Source organism: Bos javanicus, chromosome 9, assembly GCF_032452875.1.
Source record: "Bos javanicus breed banteng chromosome 9, ARS-OSU_banteng_1.0, whole genome shotgun sequence".
In the NCBI taxonomy this organism is placed as follows: domain Eukaryota; kingdom Metazoa; phylum Chordata; class Mammalia; order Artiodactyla; family Bovidae; genus Bos; species Bos javanicus.
The window spans coordinates 15456566-15478587 of record NC_083876.1 but is presented as its reverse complement, the minus strand read 5'-3'; the positions used below and the strand labels follow the sequence as shown (position 1 = coordinate 15478587).

At 43.4% G+C, this 22022-nt stretch overlaps 1 protein-coding gene and 1 pseudogene across 10 annotated transcripts in view; one reads left to right on the top strand and one right to left on the bottom strand.

Moving 5' to 3' along the window:
* Positions 1-13688, bottom strand: part of MYO6 (myosin VI) — a 161806-nt gene extending 148118 nt beyond the window's left edge. For 9 of the 10 annotated variants that reach the window (XM_061427233.1, XM_061427235.1, XM_061427237.1 and 6 more), the window contains exon 1: positions 13599-13688. The gene's annotated coding sequence lies outside the window, so the exon portion shown is untranslated. Of the gene's footprint in view, positions 1-13460; positions 13550-13598 lie in introns of those variants that run through there. The other variant, XM_061427234.1, reaches the window with a different exon arrangement.
* A 4804-nt stretch (positions 13689-18492) lies between these two features.
* On the top strand, positions 18493-21686 carry LOC133254491 (protein BEX2-like; annotated as a pseudogene).
* The last annotated feature ends 336 nt before the right edge of the window (positions 21687-22022 follow it).

The following is a 22022-nucleotide window of genomic DNA, read 5'->3' as shown; positions in this document are numbered from 1 at the left end:
CTCATAGGAAAAGACTCTGATGCTGGGAGGGATTGGGGACAAGAGGAGAAGTGGACGACACAGGCTGAGATGGCTGGATGGCATCACTGACTCGATGGACGTGAGTCTGAGTGAACTCCGGGAGTTGGTGATGGACAGGGAGGCCTGGGGTGCTGCGATTCATGGGGTCGCAAAGAGTCGGACACAACTGAGCGACTGATCTGATCTTTAGTTGTGATGAATGACTGAAGCATATATACACAATTTACTGACAAGGTCAAATTAATACTTCCTTCCCCAATAAGATATCTGTAGGATGCCAGATTTTCTTCATCCAAAGTTCAACCAAAAAAAAAAAAAGCAAAATAATGCAACAAACTGAATCATGAGCAGATGTGACAATCGAGCTATCTTCTATTGTCAGACATTAAGGAGTTTTACAAAAGTGTAAAATAGTAGCACTCTTTTCACTAATTGGTGTTTTGGAAAATAACTGTTTTTCATAAAACATGTCATTTCTGCTAAAATGCATAAATTTTTATTTTTAAACAGATTAAGTATTTTTAAAATTTCTAATACAGCAAACATCAATAAGTATAACTAAACAGATAAGCAAAATCTTTACAGAGTCCTCAATAATTAAAGAGTATAAAGGAGTCCTAAGACCCAAGATCTGCTGATCTAAATAAAACCTCGCCAAATCATTTGCTGGCAGTTCACACACTTGAGTCATTCACCATCTAGGAAGAGTAGTGGAGCATGAAAGAAGATACACATATATTATATAACCAGTGATGAATACTATAATACAGGCATGCTTCCAAAACAGTAAACTGGGGAAAGCTACTTTCAAAGATTTAATTCAAGCAGGTTCTGAGAGATGGGTAAGCCTGACTAAAGGCAAGTATTCCAGACAAAGGCCTGTTTGAAGTGGAATAGGGAGATTCGAGAACCGGGATGTGTCTGGGGAGCAGGTCAATGGGGCCTGGGCACAGGACAATGGCCAAAGAGTGACGAATGCGCAGGTGAAAAGCGGGCCAAGAGATCAGTCCACAAAGAGTGTCAAATCCCACAATAAACGTCTGGACTTGCCAATGTATTAAAGCGGTAAACAGGGACTCTCACTGAGGAAGAGATCATTACAGTCAGATGTCTACTCTGAAAGAGAACTCTAAAGGCAATGCACAGGGCAGCCCATACGCCGAGGGTAAAGGCCAAATGCAGGGAGCTGTGCAGGAGAGCAGGCGTGAGGCTGCACCTGGCCCCGGGCAGGAAAGCGATGGCCGACCTTCACAGAGTGTGAGGAGTGACGTGAGGAAAGGTGAGTGAAGTTCTGAGCGTGAACCACTAGCTTAAGGAGGGGATCGTAAGGGAAACGGGGGGAAAAGCAGCTTCTGCCTGGAGGTGTTCTGGGAGGAAATATGTGAAATGGGAAGGTGTCTGTGAAGACGATACGTTCAGGGATGATTTCTATAGTTCATGAAGATGTCTGTGGAGCATCAGTCTGGAAAGGTGCTCAAGATAACACAGAAAGCAATCTGAGAGGAAAGCGGCATGAAATGAGAGCTGATATAATTATCAAAAATAAGAACAGCGCGAGTAGAGCAAAGTGCCAAGCACAGGATTTTATGAGACATGAACAGTAAAGGCATGGGCAGAGAAAATCAAGCAGCAAAAACTAGACTGCAAACGTTGGAGATCTGGGAGAGTGCAAGAGCATAGGAACTGAGAAGGAAGAGTTCAAGGAAGACTTAGCAGCAGCAGCAGCTGAAAGAGGTTGGAAAAGAAGAACGATCTAAATGAGGCCACTGGATCTATTAACTAGGAGGTTACAGAGCAGTCTCTGTTGAGTGTTCAGGGAGAGAACACAGATTACAATGGAACTGGGTTCACGGCCTCATTAACAAGGTATTAGGTACAGGAAATAAATATTTTACTAAGGACTGCATGAAACTGTGTATTCCAAACCAACAGTCTGTCCACTTTTCAACCATAACAACTGTTTCATAAACTCTCACTCTAAACTTTATCTGTTATTTTTAGAGGATGTATTTCAGACTCATGTAAAACACTTACTTTGGCATTTAAACAGAACACTAACATTTACCTAATAAATTTTTATGACACAAAAAGAATTTACTGTTGTGCTATATATTTAACCTCAACCCACTGCTTAAAAAAACATTATTCTTCGTCTTGATAAGCCTACTAAAGTACATTTTAGTACAAATACAACAAACAGCACTTAATAAACCCATTTTTGCAATCCCTTTTTATTAACAGTATCAAACACAGTATGAAGTCAAACTCAATTTAGGCATATTCATATGAAATGTTTGTTTAGCCGGGTCTGTGTTTATACAAAGGTCGTATGTGAAAGACCCAGACTTATTAGTATAATCTAGAAAACAATCATTTGTTTTACAAAAGGATTCTTCCCTTTACAAAAGAAGTCACTTATTGGGATCCTTTAAACAAGCAGCTTTCCAAGGATAACAAAAAATTACAATTTAGTTATTTAACTTATACAAAACTTGACAGCAATACATTTGTTTAAAGCAGACTAATAAGGTAAGTGAAAGGGGTAGTGGTTAAGGAATTTAGTCATCTAGAATGGTTTAGCCTCTACATGCCCACAAGGTCTCCCCGGTCATCAGTCCGAGAGGCCGCGGCCCTGTGAACAACAGGAATTAGTGGCCAGGGACACCAGAGCGCATCGCAGAGGACCTATCCGCCCTGGACGAGAAACCACGCCGCTGCTGCCTAAGGGTCAGGATGTTATCACCCTCGTTTAGACAGAGAAGGACACAGTGGCTTAATCCTCAAAGCTTCAAGTCTTTAAAAGAACACACAAAAGAGGAAACTAACATTCTAAACGGGACAGAGGCTCGGATCCAGACCCCCTGAAGACGCCTTCAGCCCTGCCCCCACTACAGGGTCACCTAGGCAAGTTGCTAGACCTCGGTTTTCTCAGCTACAAAAGGAGGTGAGAAGAGCCACCTCACAGGGCCCACATTAGAATTAATGAGGAAAGGACTATAGGGCTCGCAAAGTGGGGGCACGTCACTGGCCCTCAGGAGCTACCAGAACTGTACTCTTGGAGAGTCATTCTGGGCCCACTCCTTCAATCATCATCATGAGACACTGCTGTCTTTGACTGCTCAAGCATGCTCAAGTACTCAGGTGTCTGTAGGTCCGGAAAATAGTCTAGGTCAATGTTGTTGCCAAACAGCGGGATCGCAGAGAATAGGACCAAAGTGCATGAGATTCTGGGCCAGTTTCAGAGGCACACTGTTAATAAACAGCCCACTTTCTGACACACTGACATTGCACGCAGCTGTCAAGCTATCTCCATTTATGCTAATAACTCGTGAAAATCATCATAACAAACAACTGGTTTACAAATTCCTAATTTACGCTGCACACCCACCCCCTTTCAAAAGCAAACTCATCAGTCAAACTCATCAGTAGAATCTATCTCTATAAAATACAAAATTCTGACTCAGATTTTATTCTCTGACTTACTGGGTTGGCCAAAAAACCATCTGAAGTGAATTTGGTCATATGCTCAAATTCATTCAATTCTCTTCATCCCCTCCCCCTCGCCACCACATCTGATACAAAATCTTTCTTCTCTGTCCATGGAAATTTCCCAGGCAACAAAACTGGAAAAAGTTGCCATTTCCTCCTCCAGGGGATCTTCCCGATCCAGGAACCAAACTGGAGTCTCCTGCCTCTCCTGCACTGACAGGCAGATTCTTCAGGACTAGCACCCCTGGAAATCTCCAAACTAATACAAACTTCCTCATTAGCAGGTGGATACAAAACAACTATTTTTACACTTTAAAATAGTTTTCTCCATCATCTGGACAGTCAACACAAGTCACAGTTCTGTTTGCAGCCTCAAGCACAACAGATACATAAATCATCTTGCTCTTCTCATCTTCAACTCAATAATGACAGGCCAGAAACACAGAGAAAGTAATTCATTCCCTCGCAACACACACACACATGCATACTTTGTTCTTCCCCAAAATACCAAAAGGATAACAGACAGCAAATCATGCCCACAAACCAAAACACAGCTGTTTCATCTAATTTTAGAAAAAAAATAACAAGGAAAGGGAGAAAAGTTCTCTCTGGAATAACTCAATCCTCAAATCAAGGAAATTCAAAGAGCATAACAAGGAAAAGCCAATAGCCTCGATCCTTTCCTGCGGGATACTAATTCTATCAGCATCAAATCAAAATAAACAATATGCTTTCAGAAGATTTCACAAAAGTTTGAACTCGTTCCTTTCAGAAAAAGGCTCACTTACAGGAAAAAAAAATCTAAATATATGATTTTCAAGCACAGGTGTGATTTTGTTTACTCCAAACCTGTTTATTTTTTCCACCATACTCTTTTAAAGACAAGCTGAGAAACTTATTTGTTCCCTTTCCAAACCCCCCTCCCAGTTTTAACATTTACATAGACGTATCATTTATTTGTATGTTAAAGTTTCATACCTAGGTGTTGGTTACTGATTAATTTGGTCTTTTTTTGGAAGCTGTGAATAAGACCCAGTCTAGCTGCTGCTTAATCTGAATAAAATCTTGGACTCTTTCCCCTGGAACCCGTAAGACGGGAAATGTAAACTATTCTAATTGCCTTGTCTCGAGTAATGCTCATAAACTAGCGATCTTCACGCCACCTCTTCAAGGCGAGAAATCTTTTTCTTTAGTAATCTTCAGGAATCTATCCAAAGTGAAGACCAGAGGTTTAAACTTTTAGCCACAATTCAGATTAACTAGGTAAAGTTGGCATTAGCAGAAGGCAGCTGTATAGCAGTACACTGTGACAGATTCATACAGAAATTTAATGTGTCTTTAAAAGCACTTGGGGAAGAAGAACAATTATTTCATAATAGTCCTACTTCTATGAACTGTATTCTGGTGTTCCTGCTATCAGTCCAAGTGAATAGGAAGTATAAATTCCAGAAGGCAAAGGACTTATCTTACCAAAATATTTTAAGCTTAATCAGTAAAAGATTTTTTTTTAATGAAAAACATTCATTCTATCAAACCAAGACTACCCAATGAAGAAAATTTCAGAAAGACTTACTAAGGCATAACAACACATGAATTAAAGTGCTATATGTTAACCTGCCTAAATTATGTTTTTCATCAGGCTATATGGGTCATTAAATTTCCTAATTGTTTGATTAAATGAGGAAGTATTTTCTAAAAGCATGTAAAAGACAGGTAGTCTCAAGTACTTTGCAGACGCATCACAAAACTAGAAATTATTTAAAATGCACCAAGGCAATGCAACAGAATCCCAAAGTTTCCAATTGATGCCTGAGTCATTCCACTGCACCCCCTTCCCTCTTCTGCTCCACTCCTGCCCAAGGCTCCCTACTCAGAGCCATGCTAACTGGTCTCCCCAGCTGCCTGATAACAGAAGCCACTGGCCAAGACACAGAAGACAGAGGATGCCGAGAGCCCCGGGAACGTCCCTGCTCCCTGCCTTGAAGCCTGGGCTCCCACCCGCCCTTCTCCTCCTCGAGGCCAGCTCTCTACTCCCAGGATCTCTGGAGAACTGAGGGCTTCTCACCACTGCTATCCCCTGGGTACCTCCCCACTCCATGTTTGCTTCTAAGCCCTGCAGTCTCTTCGCTGGCACCATCCAGGATGGAATCTCTTCCTGCTGGGACCTCACCTGCTGTAGCTAATAAGCCCAAGAGTGGTTATTCAGAAACAGTGCATTATCTAAAGAAATCCAGCTAAAAAGTTTAAAAAGGTCTTAAGATTTAAATGAGGATTATTTATATAATACTGCTGTGTGTGTGTACACACATGTGCACTCAGTCGTATCTGACTCTTTGTGGCCCCAAGGACTGTAGCCCACCAGCCTCCTCTGTCCATGGGATTCCCCAGGCAAGAAGACTGGAATGGGTTGCCATTTCCTTCTCCAGGGGATCTTCCCGATCCAGGGACTGAACCCGAGTATTTTATGGCTCCTGCACTGGCAGGTGGATTCTCTACCACCAGCTCCATCTGGGAAGCTCCACTACTATTTGTATAGTCATTTAAAAATTAAACATGACCAGCTCCCTTCCAAATGAAACTGGTTAATAAGCTGAAATACTCTCTACAATTAACGTGTGAAATTTAACACTGCATTGTCCTCTCAAGATAAATGCTGTGAGCTCCAAATAAGCTTAAATGAAAAAAACAATCAATGGAGAGATTCTGGTAACCGATATTTCACTTCCTTCTACCACATGCTGCCTGGTTAATCCAAGCAATGTTTTGGTGTTATTGCCAACACCCTCCCAAAGCAGAGGATGAAGAAAAGGTGTCAACCAGTGGTTCTCAAATTTTGGTGCACAAATAAATCAACTGAGAAGCTTATTAAAATGCCATTGCTCACATCCCACCCACACCTCTCTGACGTGTTTTTACTAGTTCCCCAGATAATTGTGGTGTGCACCTGTTTTAAGTACTACTTAAAACAAGTCAACCCTTCAAGATTTCACCTGAATCTCCAATACATAGCTTGTTTTTCCTTTTGGATGAACATTCCACGTTAAACATGGGGAAAACCCCAACGCGGTAACAATAATACTGTACCCTAGCTATGTGCTTTCGCTGTATTAGTGTCTAATCCAGTCCTCATGAGAACCACACCAGCTAGGTAATACTGTAGCCTCCATCTGACAAACTGAAGCCCAGAGAAGCGAAGCCGTGTGACCCTGGTAACAAGAAGCAAAACCGGGATGCCCTCCCCTCTGCCTGCCTTCCCACTTTGGGGCTGGATAAGCAAGCCCTTTTCACAAATGCAACTCTGGAGCCTGGGGGCTGGAATGAAGCAGGTCAGAGGTCAACAGTAAGGCAAACAACAACAACAACAAAAACCCACCTTGTCTCCTGCTGCTGCTGTTGCTGCTGCTAAGTCGCTTCAGTCGTGTCCGACTCTGTGCGACCCCATAGACGGCAGCCCACCCTGCCTCCCCCAACTCCCCCCACTCGCCCAACAAGCTCTCCTGACCCTCCGTGCCCACCCCTCACTCACCAAGCCCTTCCCCCTGCGCAGCGTGCCATGACTTGTGGGCAGCACGACGCAAGTCTGTCGACTCTCGCCACGTGAGCGGCTGCGACCACACACTGAGGACAGCAAGGGGTTCAGTCCCAGCTTCTCCCAGTACTGGCTGGGAGCTCGAGCCAGTTTAACACGCCTGTGTCTCTGTTTCCCAAGACACAAGTCACAATGCCAAGGGCACTGAAGCAACCCAGTGATTAACTGAGCTAAGGTACACACAGCACTCGTCTGACAGTACCTACACACGGCAAGCGCTCAATAAACAATAGCTGCCATTAAAATTATACTTTGCCAACCCACTCTTCTCCCTTTACTTTTCTCTCAGCCTTGTTTCCTGAAACTGTGAAAAAAGGTGGAACATATTAGTATTTACCAAAAGTCGACTGGTAACAGGGCTGTGACTCAGGGGACTGAAGGCCAAGAATAGAATATTTTAGAGCAAATGAGGCTTTCAGTAGCCCTCAAATTGCACCACTTTGACAAGTATTTCCCAACTTTAGGGTCAGCCCTGTTAATCACATACTAGAATGAAGAGTCTATAATTAACTTAATTCAAAACAACAATAAAATGTCATTCAGTACGAGGACTTGGTTTTAATGTATCACCTTATCGACACTTAGAACCATGCCTCCACGTGATAGACACTCAAATATTTGTGGAATGAATGAAGGCATATACATACCAACACAGTCACACCTGACAGCTCATTAGTGAGTCTTTACAAAAGCAAGATAACCATCAGATCAGTACCAATGTGCCAAGTCATAAAATTTATTTTCAAAATTTCCCCAGAATACTTTTCTCCTTTTTTAAAACTAATTGCAGTTTTCTCTTAAAAACCCTACAACTAGATAACTACCAACATGACTCCATTAATCTACTGAAAATGTTAAAATGTTAGAGTAGTTCCATAATAATGCATCATGCTCGTCTTCCACATTTTTAAAAAAAAAAAGGAAGAAAAAGGAAAAACAATTTATAAGTACATATTTAATAATTATCACTTTAGTGACCCTGATTATTCAGAATTTTCTGACCCATCTGACTTAAATCCATAAAATGAAATAAGTCACTGCTGAGAGGCTGATGAGAAGAACTGACTCATTGGAAAAGACCCTGATGCTGGGAAAGACTGAAGGCAGGGGGGAAGGGGACGACAGAGGATGAGATGGTTGGATGTTATCACAGACTTGATGGACATGAGTTTGAGTAAATTCACCAGGGAGTTGGCGATGGACAGGGAAGCCTGGAGTGCTGCAGTCCATGGGGTCGAAAGAGTCCGACACGACTGAGCGACTGAACTGACTGACTGAAAGGTTAACCCCAACTAACACCTAAGAGCTAAGAGACCTGGAGGAGGGCGGATCTATGGGAATATGAGGGCAGAAGGTCCAATTCTCAGGGGTGCTCCTAAGCAGCCTCCCATGCGGCCTTGAACAAAGCACTGCAGTGGCCATTAGGTTTAGTTCAGGTTTTCCCATAAGATGCTACGAAACACCAGAATGAACGTTTTGGCCAACCCAATACTTTTTTTTTTTTTTTGGTCTCCATTTTCTCATCTGCAGATTAGGAATAAACTTACCACATCTACTTAATCAAGTTTCTCTAGGACCAAATGTACATAAACGAATTCCAAAACGGGAAAGCACCACACGTGTAAGGTGTTCACTTCTGACGTAAGCGTCTTCAGGTTTTAAGTGGATGCTTCTGATTATCTTTCTTTTCACATCTGCGCCACACTTTCTGTACCCTAAATCCAAAGATCTGCCAGGACAGGGAAGAACCAGTGCCCATTAACAACTGTATTTAGACACAATGGACCCTCAGTAAATACTGGTTGGAAAAGCTGCTGATCCATAAAGCACCTTTAGAAGAGAAGTATTTTAAATCTGCGATATCGAATACCTTACCTGTACAGGTTAAGCGGCAGGTTACCTTCAAATAAAAGAACAAGTGACGTAAGGTACATGAGCGATGCCTGTGGTTCTGCGGGAGCGCCGCCCGGCTTTGTGCACATCACTCGGCAGGCATGTGAATATCACCCGAGGAATGTGCCTAGGTATTTTGGTTTCACTGGAGGCCTACTTTGTGAATAGAAAAGGCCTTCCCCCTCTCTCTGACACTAGCAAGGTTTCTAGCTGGATCTGTTCTTCCGGTTTGACTTCCCACGCTTCAGTACTCACAGGGAGAACTCTTGCAGACTTGTGGTCATTTCTCAAAACACTGTATCATTCTTCAGTTCAGTTCAGTTCAGTTCAGTCGCTCAGTCAGGTCCGACTCTTTGTGATCCCATGAATCGCAGCACCCCAGGCCTCCCTGTCCATCACCAACTCCAGGAGTTCACACAGACTCACATCCATCGAGTCAGTGATGCCATCCAGCCATCTCATCCTCTGTCGTCCCCTTCTCCTCCTGCCCCCAATCCCTCCCAGCATCAGAGTCTTTTCCAATGAGTCAACTCTTCGCATGAGGTGGCCAAAGTACTGGAGTTTCAGCTTTAGCATCATTCCTTCCAAAGAAATCCCAGGGCTGATCTCCTTCAGAATGGATTGCTTGGATCTCCTTGCAGTCCAAGGGACTCTCAAGAGTCTTCTCCAACACCACAGTTCAAAAGCATCAATTCTTCGGCACTCAGCCTTCTTCACAGTCCAACTCTCACATCCATACATGACCACAGGAAAACCCATAGCTTGACTGGTCGGACCTTTGTTGGCCAAGTAATGTCTCTGCTTTTGAATATGCTATCTAGGTTGGTCATAACTTTCCTTCCAAAGAGTAAGCGTCTTTTAATTTCATGGCTGCAGTCACCATCTGCAGTGATTTTGTATCATTCTTACACTACTCAATAAGAAAAAAAAAAAAGATTCATCTTTGAACACCATAATTAGGAAGATATCCTAATAGTTATATTTTAAGATTATTAACAGTCCACTAAATGTGTCAAATAAAAGTGTAAATATTTTAAACGCAGACGGTCCTGGTTCCTCTTAACATTATATATGCCTCAAAAACAGAATTAAGCTTATTATCAAAAACAGAATTAAGCTTATTAAGCTTTAGTTAGTTCTTGATTATCCACACACACACACATACACACACAAAAGCAGATGTGTTACAGATCATCCATTAATAATTTACACTTAGCCCTTGGATGATGGTTTTGTATTTACAGTTGAATTTGAGTATCTTCCAGATGCGAAATTCCCCGCAGTTTAAAACAAATAAACACCTGTAACAGAAGTCACCCAACTCCACCTTCCTACCATTTTTCTGCTCATTTACTCAACCACATTCTACTGCCGAAATGACTCATTTGCTACAGAAGGTGGACTTTGTGTGCTCATTTTTGTTCTTTATGTCTATTATAGCTCAAGGGACAGTCCTGAAATAAACACAGGCCATTAAAAAAACTGTTCTAATCGAACAGGTCACCATTTAATCATGATCTAAAAACCATTTCCCCCCTTAGTATTACACGGTTAATTATGTATTATTTAAAAGGCAACTATTGTATTTATGGGCAATAGTCTACCTCATTTTTAAGTTCTAACCAAGAATATTATGCTATTCATTTTAGCTACAATGAAAACCAGTGCTACATTACAGTCTGATTCTAGTTCCTATAACCCACCAAAATTAAAAGTGCACAGTACGTGTAATATTCTGAAATTTACCCCCAAAATGATAAAGCAACATCATATCATTGTTTAAGGCTGTCCACCTAAGAATGAAGAAACAGAATTCAAAATTAGTTCCACAGGCCATGTCCAGTCTTTCTCAACATCACGCCTCTATACCTCCTTCAAATCTGCAGTTACATTCTTTAGCACAATACCAGTTCTGCAGGTTTACCAGAACAGTCTACCAAATGCACCTGAGATCAAGGTAACCTGCTCTGGTGGAAAGGTCTGAGGTTTCACGGTCAGAGGACTAGAGTGTGAATCCAGAATCTCTCAGGAATTGACAGGACCTCATTACCTTGAGCAAATATTTAATCTCTGAGCCTAAATTTCCTCAAGGGACAAGTTAGGACAGGTGGTGCTAGTGTAAACAATCTGCCTGCCAATGCAGGAGACTCAAGAGATGCAGGTTCCATCCCTGGGTCAGGAAGATCCCCTTGGTAGGAAGTGGCAACCTGCTCCACTATTCTTGCCTGAAATATTCCATGGACAGAGGAGCCTGGTGGGCTACAGCCCATAGGATCACAAAGAGTCAGATACAACTGAGCACCCGAGCACACACAAGACCACCAACCTTGAAAATTATTTTGTAGATCAAGTTCCTCACTGTTCTGCTCATGACAGATGCCTAATAAATGACAATTTTATCCTACTAAAGGGCCAGTCACCAATTATACTAATACCAAATATCTCATAAGGATCACAGATAAACTGTATGGAATTTATTACAGTTATCATCCTTTTTTCCATCTTTTACTTAAAATGTTTTAATATATAGAAATAAAAAATTCACAAGGGTTAAATATCTTTGTAAAACTGACATTTGACGTAACAGACATGGTACTTCGATTATCAGCAGACTGTAAAATTTTCTTAAAAAAAAAGTCTGGGCTGCTTATATTTATTCAAACCTCATGGTCATTTCTTTAAAATGTTATTTAAAAAGCTGCGTTTTATTGGGAGATTGGGACTGACGCATCTCCACAATTGATACCACGTATAAAAGAGACAACTGATGGGAACATACTGTGCAGAATAGGGAACTCTCCTTAAAGCACTGTGATGTCCTAAATGGGAGGGAAAATCCACAAGAGAGGGGGTATGTGTATATGTACGGCTGGTTCACTTTGCTGTACAGCAGAAGGTAACACGACACTGTAAGCAATTATACTGCAATAAAAATTAATTAATGAAAAAAAAAGAAAGTTGTATTTGAGAACCCGGAGACAGCCGGGTTATCTAAACAATGGACTACATAATCTACCACAGTCTCCAGGCAAAGTCACAACAGGATGAGAAAACGGCCTCAGCTTCTCTCAGATTTCCTGGTCACTGTTATTTTAAAACTTGATCACACAAACATAAACAGAGGAAAAAATCCATTTCAGATGAGCTCCACGGGTTACGACTTAGGATATTTTTAAGACTTTGCATGGATTTACATTAAATTCTGCAACAGCTTATTACATTTTTCTTGTCCATGTTTCCAGGCACTAATGAAAAATATATATATTATACATAGTTTAAAATATTATATAGAGAGTTTTTAATCATCATCTTTTCTTGAAGTTGCTCACCACTTCCATTACTCCCTCTTAAAGTCAGTTTTTGAACACTAAAATGTAACTTAAAAGCCAACAATAAATAGCATGTCACACAGAACATACAAGTGCGACTGGGCAAATGTGCATAAGACTAAAATAACTTTCGTTTACCACTATGCAAGTAATTAAGCTGGATATTTAAAAGTCAATGAGTTATTTTAAAAGGCTGCTTTGTTTCAAGCTCTGGCTATAGACCAAGTTGTGGTGTTACTAAAATTAATAATAAAAGACACCAAGGTAATTTTTTCAGTAAACAATTTCCAATGGCAAACCACAAGCCAAGGAATCTAAGAAGTTTAGTTAATTTGTAGAGAAACGTCCTTTTGCTGCCAACCTTTGTACCATGACCAAGTTCAAGATTCACATTTTATGGTGTGAACAGTGTTCAGCTAAATCTTAAGAATAACACTTTTTAAAACTCTCAAACCCTGACGATACTTAGCTATATTGCCTCTACACGGTCAGAGCACACCAACCAGGAAAACTTACTTAGCATGAACAGGAGCCTATTAAATTGGGGCAGTGTTCCTAGCTCCTTAGATCTGTAGATTAGGATTTAAGCATTCCTCCACTACAAACTTCACGCCAGATAAAATGTAACACTTTTTCTAGAACTATATGGAAATATTTCTGATACGGATGCTCGAGTAACAATAACCCTCTCAAACTACTTCCTTATCCCAGAGCTTGAGCAATTTTAATCGTTTTAAAGAGTTTTGGAAACTAACAAATATGAAAAGCTCTTGTTCAGTAGCAGATACATAAATTAACATACCCAAAACACTAGACTAACCCAAGACTAAAAATGCAACTTTAAATAGTCCCAATCCGGGCTCCTATATGATTAATAGTAGTAGCAGCTGATTCTCACAGAACAAAAAGCACTCTTTTTGCACTGAATTTTAAGCTCGTGGACGAAAGAGAAAACTGTCACGGAGCGTCCAGGTCTGAGTTGGACACCTGAGTGCTCTGTTTCAACCTGGGAGCCAGAGATGATACACAAAGGTATCTTAGTGATGATAAACCCATGAAAGGAGACTCTCATTGTCGTGTGGAAATGAGACCCAGCCCTGAGCTCCCGGGAACAGCCACCGCCCGGGCCCACTCATCACCTGCTTCACCCTCGGCGTCCTCGGGAGAAGAACCGAGCCGGCTCTTCGACCCCGGGCGGCGGGCGGAGGCCTGGAAGCGAGGCCGGGCTCGGACAGCGAGGCAGCAGAGGGCGAGGCGCGGGCGCCCCGGACACTCACCGATGCGGACGCGAGGGCAGGTGCGCGGCGGCGGGGCTACCTGTCGCCGGTAAGGCTGGTGGGTGGGGTGCGGGGCTGACGAGGGCGAAGAGACAGCGACGGCGAGCGCCGGCACCAGGACGGGGCGGCGGCGGCGGCGGCGGCGACGACCGGTCTCCGGCTCGCTTCCTGCTCGGACAGATCCCGGGTCCGTCTCCACCCGCCGGCCGGCGCCCTGCCGAGTCCCCGGCCCCGCCGCGCGCACGTCACGGCTACGGAGCGCCCGAGGGGGCGGGGAGGCCGCGGGCCCGGCGGGCGGAGCGGGCGCGCGCGCCGGGAGGGGGGGCGCGCGCCAGGGAGGGGGACGCGCGCCGGGAGAGGGGGCGCGCACACCGGGAGAAGGGGGCGCGCGCCGGGAGGAGGGGGCGCGCGCGGGGAAGGGGGCGCGCTCAGGGAGGAGGGGCGCGCGCGGGGAAGGGGTGCACGCCAGGAGGAGGGGCGCGCGCGGGGTGGGCGCGCACCGGGAGAGGGGGTCGCGCACCGGGAGGAGGGCGCGCGCGCCAAAAGCGGGGGCGCGCCGGGAGGAGGCGCGCTCGGCGCAGGGCCGCCCCGCCCCTCAGCTCCAGCCCGCGGCGCCGAGCCTCCCGGACCTGGTGGGCGCTCGGCTGCTCCCGGAGGAGCCGGCCCTTGCCTGGCCCGGAGCCCTAGTTCCTGCCCCCGCGAAACCGCCTGGTTCACGGGGCTGTGGTTCCCGGCGACTGCAGAGCCCCCTGCGGACTGTGGGTGCAGGGACGGTGCAGTCCGGCTGCAGCAGGAATCAGTTCCCGGACGGAGAAAGTCGTTCGGGGACAGGGCGAAGACCCTGAGTTGTGGAGAGGACGGGGTGGGGAGGGGGGGGTTGGGGGGAACCGGGCCGCTTGGCGGAGGCGGGGGGAGGCGGACTCCCCCGCAGCCCCGGGCTGAGCTGCCCAACGAGGGTGGTCACCTCCCCGTGCAACAGACTTGCTGTTCTGCTTTTGGGAACGGGGGTCTGAGATGGAAATTTTGCATTTCTTCTGCCCTTCTGCCACCGCCGTATACACTTAATAGAACCCAGATATAATCTGTTTGTTTTACTGTTTGTACAAGTGACATACCTGTGAGTCATATTCGAAAGTTTAATATGATGAAAATATGTTTTGCCTTTACGACAAAAAGCTTTTTTTTTTTTTTTTAAAGAAAATGATATGATGACTATAATGCTGTAAGTCTCCACGGGAAAAAAAAAAAGCTAATCGTACTCACAACAGAGAATTACCCTGTGAACATTAACCCGGAAACATTCCAAGTAGCAAGGGAAACCTACAAGATTCTGATCAAGGACAAATTTGGGAAAGCTTTGGGAAATCTACAAGATTGTGATGGGGACAAGTTTCAGTTATTTAGATGTTCCACAGTTCTAGGGGGAAAGCTAAGTTATGATGAGGTATTTTAGCATAGAGTTAAAACATAAGATATTAAGAATAAAATAGGGAAGTAAGAAAGAGGAAGAGAAACCAAGAAAGGAAATAATTGACAGCAATCTCAGAAATTTAATTCCAGATTGCCAGGAGGTAAAACTTAATTAGATTTCAAAACGAAAAGGAGTGGATGGTTTCAGTTCACTGCTTTGACTTCATTTTGGATTTAAGATTAAAAGGCTTTGACAGACCAATAGAAACCCATACACACAACTCACTATGAGTAGGGACTTGATTTTTCTCTCTCTCTCTCTCTCCCTCCCCTTCCTCCTCCACTTGCAATTCAATACTGTCTCTTTGCCCCTAGCTCCCTGCTTCTCTGGCTTCCCCGGTGCCTCAAAGGTAAAGAATCCTTCCGCCCAATACAGGAAAGGAGGGTTTGATCCCTGGTGGGGAATATTCCCTGGGGAAGGAAATGGCAACCCACTCCAGTATTGACAGAGGAGTCTGGTGGGCTACGGACCATAGGGTCGCAAAGAGTCTGACTCGACTTAGTGACTAAACAACAGCCCTGCCTCTCTGGTGTATCCAGTTCCTCTTCCTAACAACTGCTATCTTGTTTCAGGCCACCATCCGTTCACCATCCGTCTTATGCTGCCTTAGCCGCCAAACCAATTTCCCAGACTGCAATCTTGTCTGCTTCTAATCCAGTCTGTACAGTACCATCAGATTTACATTTTATAAAATGAAAGCCTGATTAGGTATTCCTCTCTGTAAACTCTTGTGGCGGCACTCCACTACCTCCTTGGTGGTTTAGTCGCTAAGTCGTGCCAACTCTTGCAACCCCATGGATGGTAGCCTACCAGGCTCCCCTGTCCATGGGATTCTCCAGCCAAGAATACTGGAGTGGGTTGCCATTTCCTTCTCCAGGGGATCTTCCCGACCCAGGAATCAAACCCAGGTCTCCTACATTGCAGGCAGATTCTTTACCGACTGAGCTATGAGGGAAGCCCAAACTCCTTAAGATGTCTTATATGATCCTTCAACTGTTTTTGTTTGACTAGCATAGTGGGGATCTCCTTTGTCTTTTTTTCTTCCATTGAATTTGCATGCCTCTTCATTGTTTCCTAGTTTATCACCGTGCTAAAATCCATAAAGCTGTCCTAACAGCTTCCTCACAGAGTTACCTTCCTTGAAAATTGCTGGCCTTTGAGACTACTGTCTTAGCCCTGCTTTCTTGTCTAGTTTCATTTCCACCCACTGCCTTTTGCCATTTCTTGTACTTTACATTCAAGCCCTTCTGAAATGCTTGCAGTACAGAACAAACTGAAGTGTTGCCAGACTAAATACAGTTAATTCTTCAGAATACAGCCTATTGGTCCTCTCCAAGAAATTTTCCCTCAAAACCTTATTTTAAAACTGAGGTGCAATATGATGCTCTCTCTTAGCACCTATTGCATGTACATCTTCCAACACTCACTTCCCCATCCGTACTTTAGTTGTTTACAAGTACTGCCCACCTGGACTGTAAGCTCCTTGAGAGCAGGGTAGTGTCCTTAATTTGTCTTTGTGTCCCTGGTGCCAGACATGATGGCCTTCACATCTCATTTAACAGTGCCTACTGTTATTAAATAAATGGGACGCGCGGATAAACAAACAGCAAGAGAATAGGCAACTCTAGGAAACAGCATATGTTGCTGAGCATAGTGGATATAACTGTATCTTACCTGCTGCCAGAACTCATCCTAACAATGTATTCCATACTTACGTTTGTAAACATTTCAACTTCGCTCTCACTCATTGAATATTTGTAAGACTCTTCCCCAAGTCTCTTTGTGCTATCCCATGGATTCCTAAACTGAGATCCACAGACTTCCTATCACAGATGGGGTCTCCAAGAACTACCTCTGAGATCACATGCAAAATCTTGTGATTTGGTTCTTTCATTTTGATAGGAATCAATATTATAGGTATCTAACTGAGTCTTTCCACCTTCTCTGACTGATAGTCAATTTAATAGCTTCAGCTGCATTCTTTGATGCCAACTTTTAATGTGAGGCAAGCCAAAGACCACGCAGAAACTCATTCTCTTTCCTCTCCCAACTGCTTCAAATTATTCCCTTGCCTATCATTATAATGATAGCATGACCATCCGCTCATCATAAGAAGTTGTAGGGTTTTTTTAGTCACCCAGGATCCCTTCCATTCCTCACTCCTCGTGCGGGAGGCACTGAATGTAGTTCATTCTATGTACTAAATTATTGGGTTGGCCAAAAAGTTCATTCAGGTTGTCCCATAATATCTTACAGAAAACCCTTAATGAACTTTCTGGTCGACCCAGTATCTCTAAGCTGCTGTCTTACTTTTCATCTTCCCTGAGAACAGGCCGTCATCTTCTCCCATCTGAACTCTTGACACTGCCTCTGCTCACTCTCATCCACTCTCTCACAACTCCTAAAGAGTCACCCCATCCCCCAGGTCTGATTAGGTCACCCCCTTTACCAAGTCCTGGTAATCAGTGAAATCACTCATTTCGGTGATACACAGAACCCTTCACAATCCTGAACCTGCCCCAGTCACAGGAATTCAGACATGCCAAGCCCTTTCATGATGCTGCTCTCAGGATTCAGAACTCAGTCTGTTTTATTCTTTGTTCTGACTGGGGCAGAATTGTTTTCCTTTCCCTTCTTTTCCAGTATAGGTATGAGTCACAGTATATGAGTCACAGTATATGACTTACAGTATAAGTCATACCTATACTGTAGCAATGGCACTCCACTCCAGTACTCTTGCCTGGAAAATCTCATGGATGGAGGAGCCTGGTAGGCTGCAGTCCATGGGGTCGCTCAGAATAGGACACGACTGAGCGACTTCACTTTCAATTTTCACCTTCATGCACTGGAGAAGGAAATGGCAACCCACTCCAGTATTCTTGCCTGGAGAATCCCAGGGTGGGGAAGCCTGGTGGGCTGCCGTCTATGGGGTCGCACAGAGTCGGACATGACTGAAGTGACTTAGCAGCAGTAGCAGCAGCAGCACTTATTTATTGGTATTATTACTATGTTTTTATATTTGTTTCTGCCTATAAAAGCTTTCCAAAATAATTGAGCCTTTTGGTTAGAAATGTGCCCTATTACAGTTTTATCCCTAGAGATGAGCGCATTGCCCGCCTCATTGAGTTGATAATGATAACAGTGCTGAAACTGATCACCTGCCTCCTTGTGCCAGCATTGTGCCAAGCACTTTACACGGATCCCCCCACTAGGTCTTCCCAGTCTTGTGAGGTCATACAGTGAGCCTTTTACCTGCCTAATTTCTAACCTCCCATTCTATTTGTGGAGAATCCGTAATTTTGAGTCATGGTGGGAACAGGGCCTGCTTCGCAGTTTGAAAGCTGAGTTTGGCTCACGTCCTCGTCACCACTCTCTGGTAACCAGGGAGCAGTCAGGGCATGGGACCCAGGTTCCGTCAATTGGATGCACTCACGTGGAACTTGGAATCTGACAGAGTGCCGCAAAGATACAGAGATAACCCCCACTGGTGTGCGTCACTGTGGCGACCGGGGTCTGGCTGTGACAGTGCCAGTGGTCATGGCCCTGCCCATTGCACACAGCGACTTCTCCACCATCCTGTTTTTCTTCCAATACAACCTTTTTCCAGATAAGTTAGCCAAGGTTTAGTCTCCTTTTAATATTTATTTATGTATCTGGCTGCATGCGGGATCTTTAGTTGTGGCATGCGGGGTCTAGTTCCTTGACCACAGATGGAACCTGGACCCTCTATACTGGAAGCACGAGTCTTAGCCACTGGACCATCAGGGAAGTTACAGCCAGAGTTCATTTATGTTGTCTTCCACAAAGAAACCTGATTGATAGAGAAAGTTCAGCTGTTATCCTTACCCTACAAAGGAGGAATGAGTAGGTACTCAAGTATTATGTAAAGAATAAAAGAGATATTTACATAAAGCTTCTGAAAGAAATTTTGATTTGCTTTAGTTATTAACACGTTTGCATTAATGGTGATCATCTAGAATTTATAGGGAACTAAAATACAGGGAATGAGCAGATCCCTAAAGAGCTCATCTTATGATTTTTTTCCTGCAGGTATTATGTAGCCAATCCTCAGATACCATCAACACCTGTATCTCCCATACTTTATCAGGAAAAATATATGCTTGATGTAATCACTATAAAAGCACAATCTTTAAAAAATATTAAATCATGTTTTGAGCATCATTCCTGAACATATTCTCTAGAAAGAAAGTAGGTTAATATACGTTAGAAATAATTCCTATATAAAGGACAATAATTAAAGCTAAAACCTCATTTATTAATGCTGTTGTCATTCAGTCACTAAGGCATGTCTGACTGTGCGAACCCATGGACTGTAGCATGCCAGGCTCCTCTGTCCTCCACTGTCTCCCAGAGTCTGCTCAAATTCATGTCCACTGAGTCAGTGATGTTATCTAACCATCTCATCCTCTGCCGCCCCTCGCTCCTTTTGCCTTTAACCTTTCTCAACATCAGAGTCTTTTGTGAATCAGCTCTTTGTATCAGGTGGCCAAAGTATTGGAACTTCAGCTTCAGAATCTGTCCTTCCAATGAATATTCAGGATTGATTTTCCTTAGAATTGACTTTAGATCTGATATCGTTACAGTCCAAGGGAGTCTCAAGAGCCTTCTCCAGCACTACAATTCAAAAATATCAATTCCTTGGTACACAGCCTTCTCTAACATCTATACATGACTGCTGGAAAAACCGTTTCTGTCATTAGAGTGGTATCATCTGCATATCTGAGATTGTTGATATTTCTCTTGGCAATCTTGATTCCAGCTTGTGATTCATCCAGCCCGGCATTTCACATGATATGCTCTACATATAAGTTAAATAAGCAGGGTAACAATATACAGCCTTGTCATACTACTTTCCAATTTTTGAACCAATCAGTTGTTCCACATCTGCTTCTAACTGTTGCATCTTGACCCACATACAGGTTTCTCAGGAGACAGGTAAGGTAGTCTGATATTCCCATCTCTAAGAATTTTCCACAGTTTGTTGTGATCCACACAGTCAAAGGCTTTAGCGTAGTCAATAAAGCAGAAGTAGATGTTTTTCTGGAATTCCCTTGCTTTCTCCATGATCCAACAAATGTTGGCAATTTGATCTCTGGTTCCTCTGCCTTTTCCAAACCCAACTTATATATCTGGAAGTTCTTGGTTCACATACTGCTGAAGCCTAGCTTGAAGGATTTTGAGCATTACTTTGCTAGCATGTGAAATGAGTGCAATTGTGTGGTAAGTTTGTACATTCTTCTGCATTGCCCTTCTTTGGGATTGGAATGAAAACTGACCTTTTCCAGTCCTGTGGCCACTGCTGAGTTTTCCAAATTTGCTAACATACCGAGCCACACACAATGGTATGGTCTCTTATTTATCAATAGATGCTTTAAAAGAAAATTCCTTAACCAGATCAACACACATCTCATCATTCTAGATCCTGGAAATTTCTATGCAGTGTTTTTCTTATTTAAACTTGCACCTAGTTTTTCCTGAATTGTTATAGTGGTCTTAAAATTAAAGCTGAGAGAATTCTTGGTTATCCACTCTCTTCTCAGTCCCTGCTCCTGATGGCCCTGAGGGTATGTGTGCTGGGGGCGGCCCCCAAGAGTAGGATGTGCTGGGGCTGGGGGCGGGGTGGTGACTAGGAGGGGAAGTGTTCACTCTTGCAGCAAGGATGGGGAAGACCAGGAGACAGCAAGGATAGGCCCAGAAGCAGTGGCGTCCAAAGAGGAACAAGCAATAAAAAATCTCGGCATGGAAAATGCCAACGAGGAGACTGAAAACAAGAATGAAAGGGGGCAAGACGCTAACAAAGGAGAGCCTTGGGCCCTCCTTTTGGAAGCTGTGTGCCTAGAGGAAATCGTAGGTGCTGCCATGGTAGGCAGCCCTTTCTGCATTATAGATGGGACATGGCTCAGAGGCTTGCAGAGCCACAGGCAAGGGTGAGAGAGGAGAATATGGGAAGCACTGGGAAGGAGGTGAGGCAACTAATGGAAAAGCTTTGGGAGAAGCAGTTGAGTCATAATCTGCGGGCAGTCAGTGCTGACCGCCTCACCACGGCCATCATGATGAGTTACGCCTTATGCCTTGATGCCTGATGCTAATAGAGGGACATCTGCTTCCTAAACTTACATGTTCGTGACAGACCTTTGTTGTAAATCTTTTGGTGTTGGTTCTTGTGGGCTTCCTGTTACCGGCTTCTCACTGACTGTTGTGTTTTTGACCCAATCTGTTAAGTTTCTGTCAGCAGCAGCTTCACCTATGGTGTGGAGAGATGTTCATTATATATTGTGAAGTTAATAAAGCAGTTTAAAAGAGCAAAAAACAACAGCAACAACAAATAAAACTGAAACAGTAGTCTAACCAAAGATCATCACCTCAGACACTTTCACTGAACTGTCAAATGCCTTAAAAATAATGTTTCACCTAATGTGCCATATTCTGTGATATCCAGCTCAAGTGGGATAATTTGAAGAAAAGCAGAGGAAAGATGATTATTTTTTCTTTCCAGATTTCAGTGGGTCAAATGTAATTAATCAAGTTGTAGAAATTTAAAAAAAAATGTGTGAAGGCCCCTCTAGAGGTGTGATATTATATTAAAACTTATTTAATTTGAGGTGAATAATGTGAAGAGAAACTAGGTTCCAGGCCTGTGACCTGTAAAGTCACTTAATCTCTCTGAGACTCAATTTGCTCATCAATAAAATAGCAATGATAATGATACCTCCTCCTCAGGGAAAGGACTAAATAAGATAATACAAAAATGAAAACGTTTTGCAAACTAAATGGAGGTTTGCAAACAGCGCATTACCAATCCCATGTGTGGATCATGTAAACAATAATAAATGCATTTGTAAGAATACATGCCCATATAATCTTGAACTTGTTACATGCTAGAAAAGTTTGAAATATATTTGAGAAAAAAAATATAAATCTTTAAAAATAAA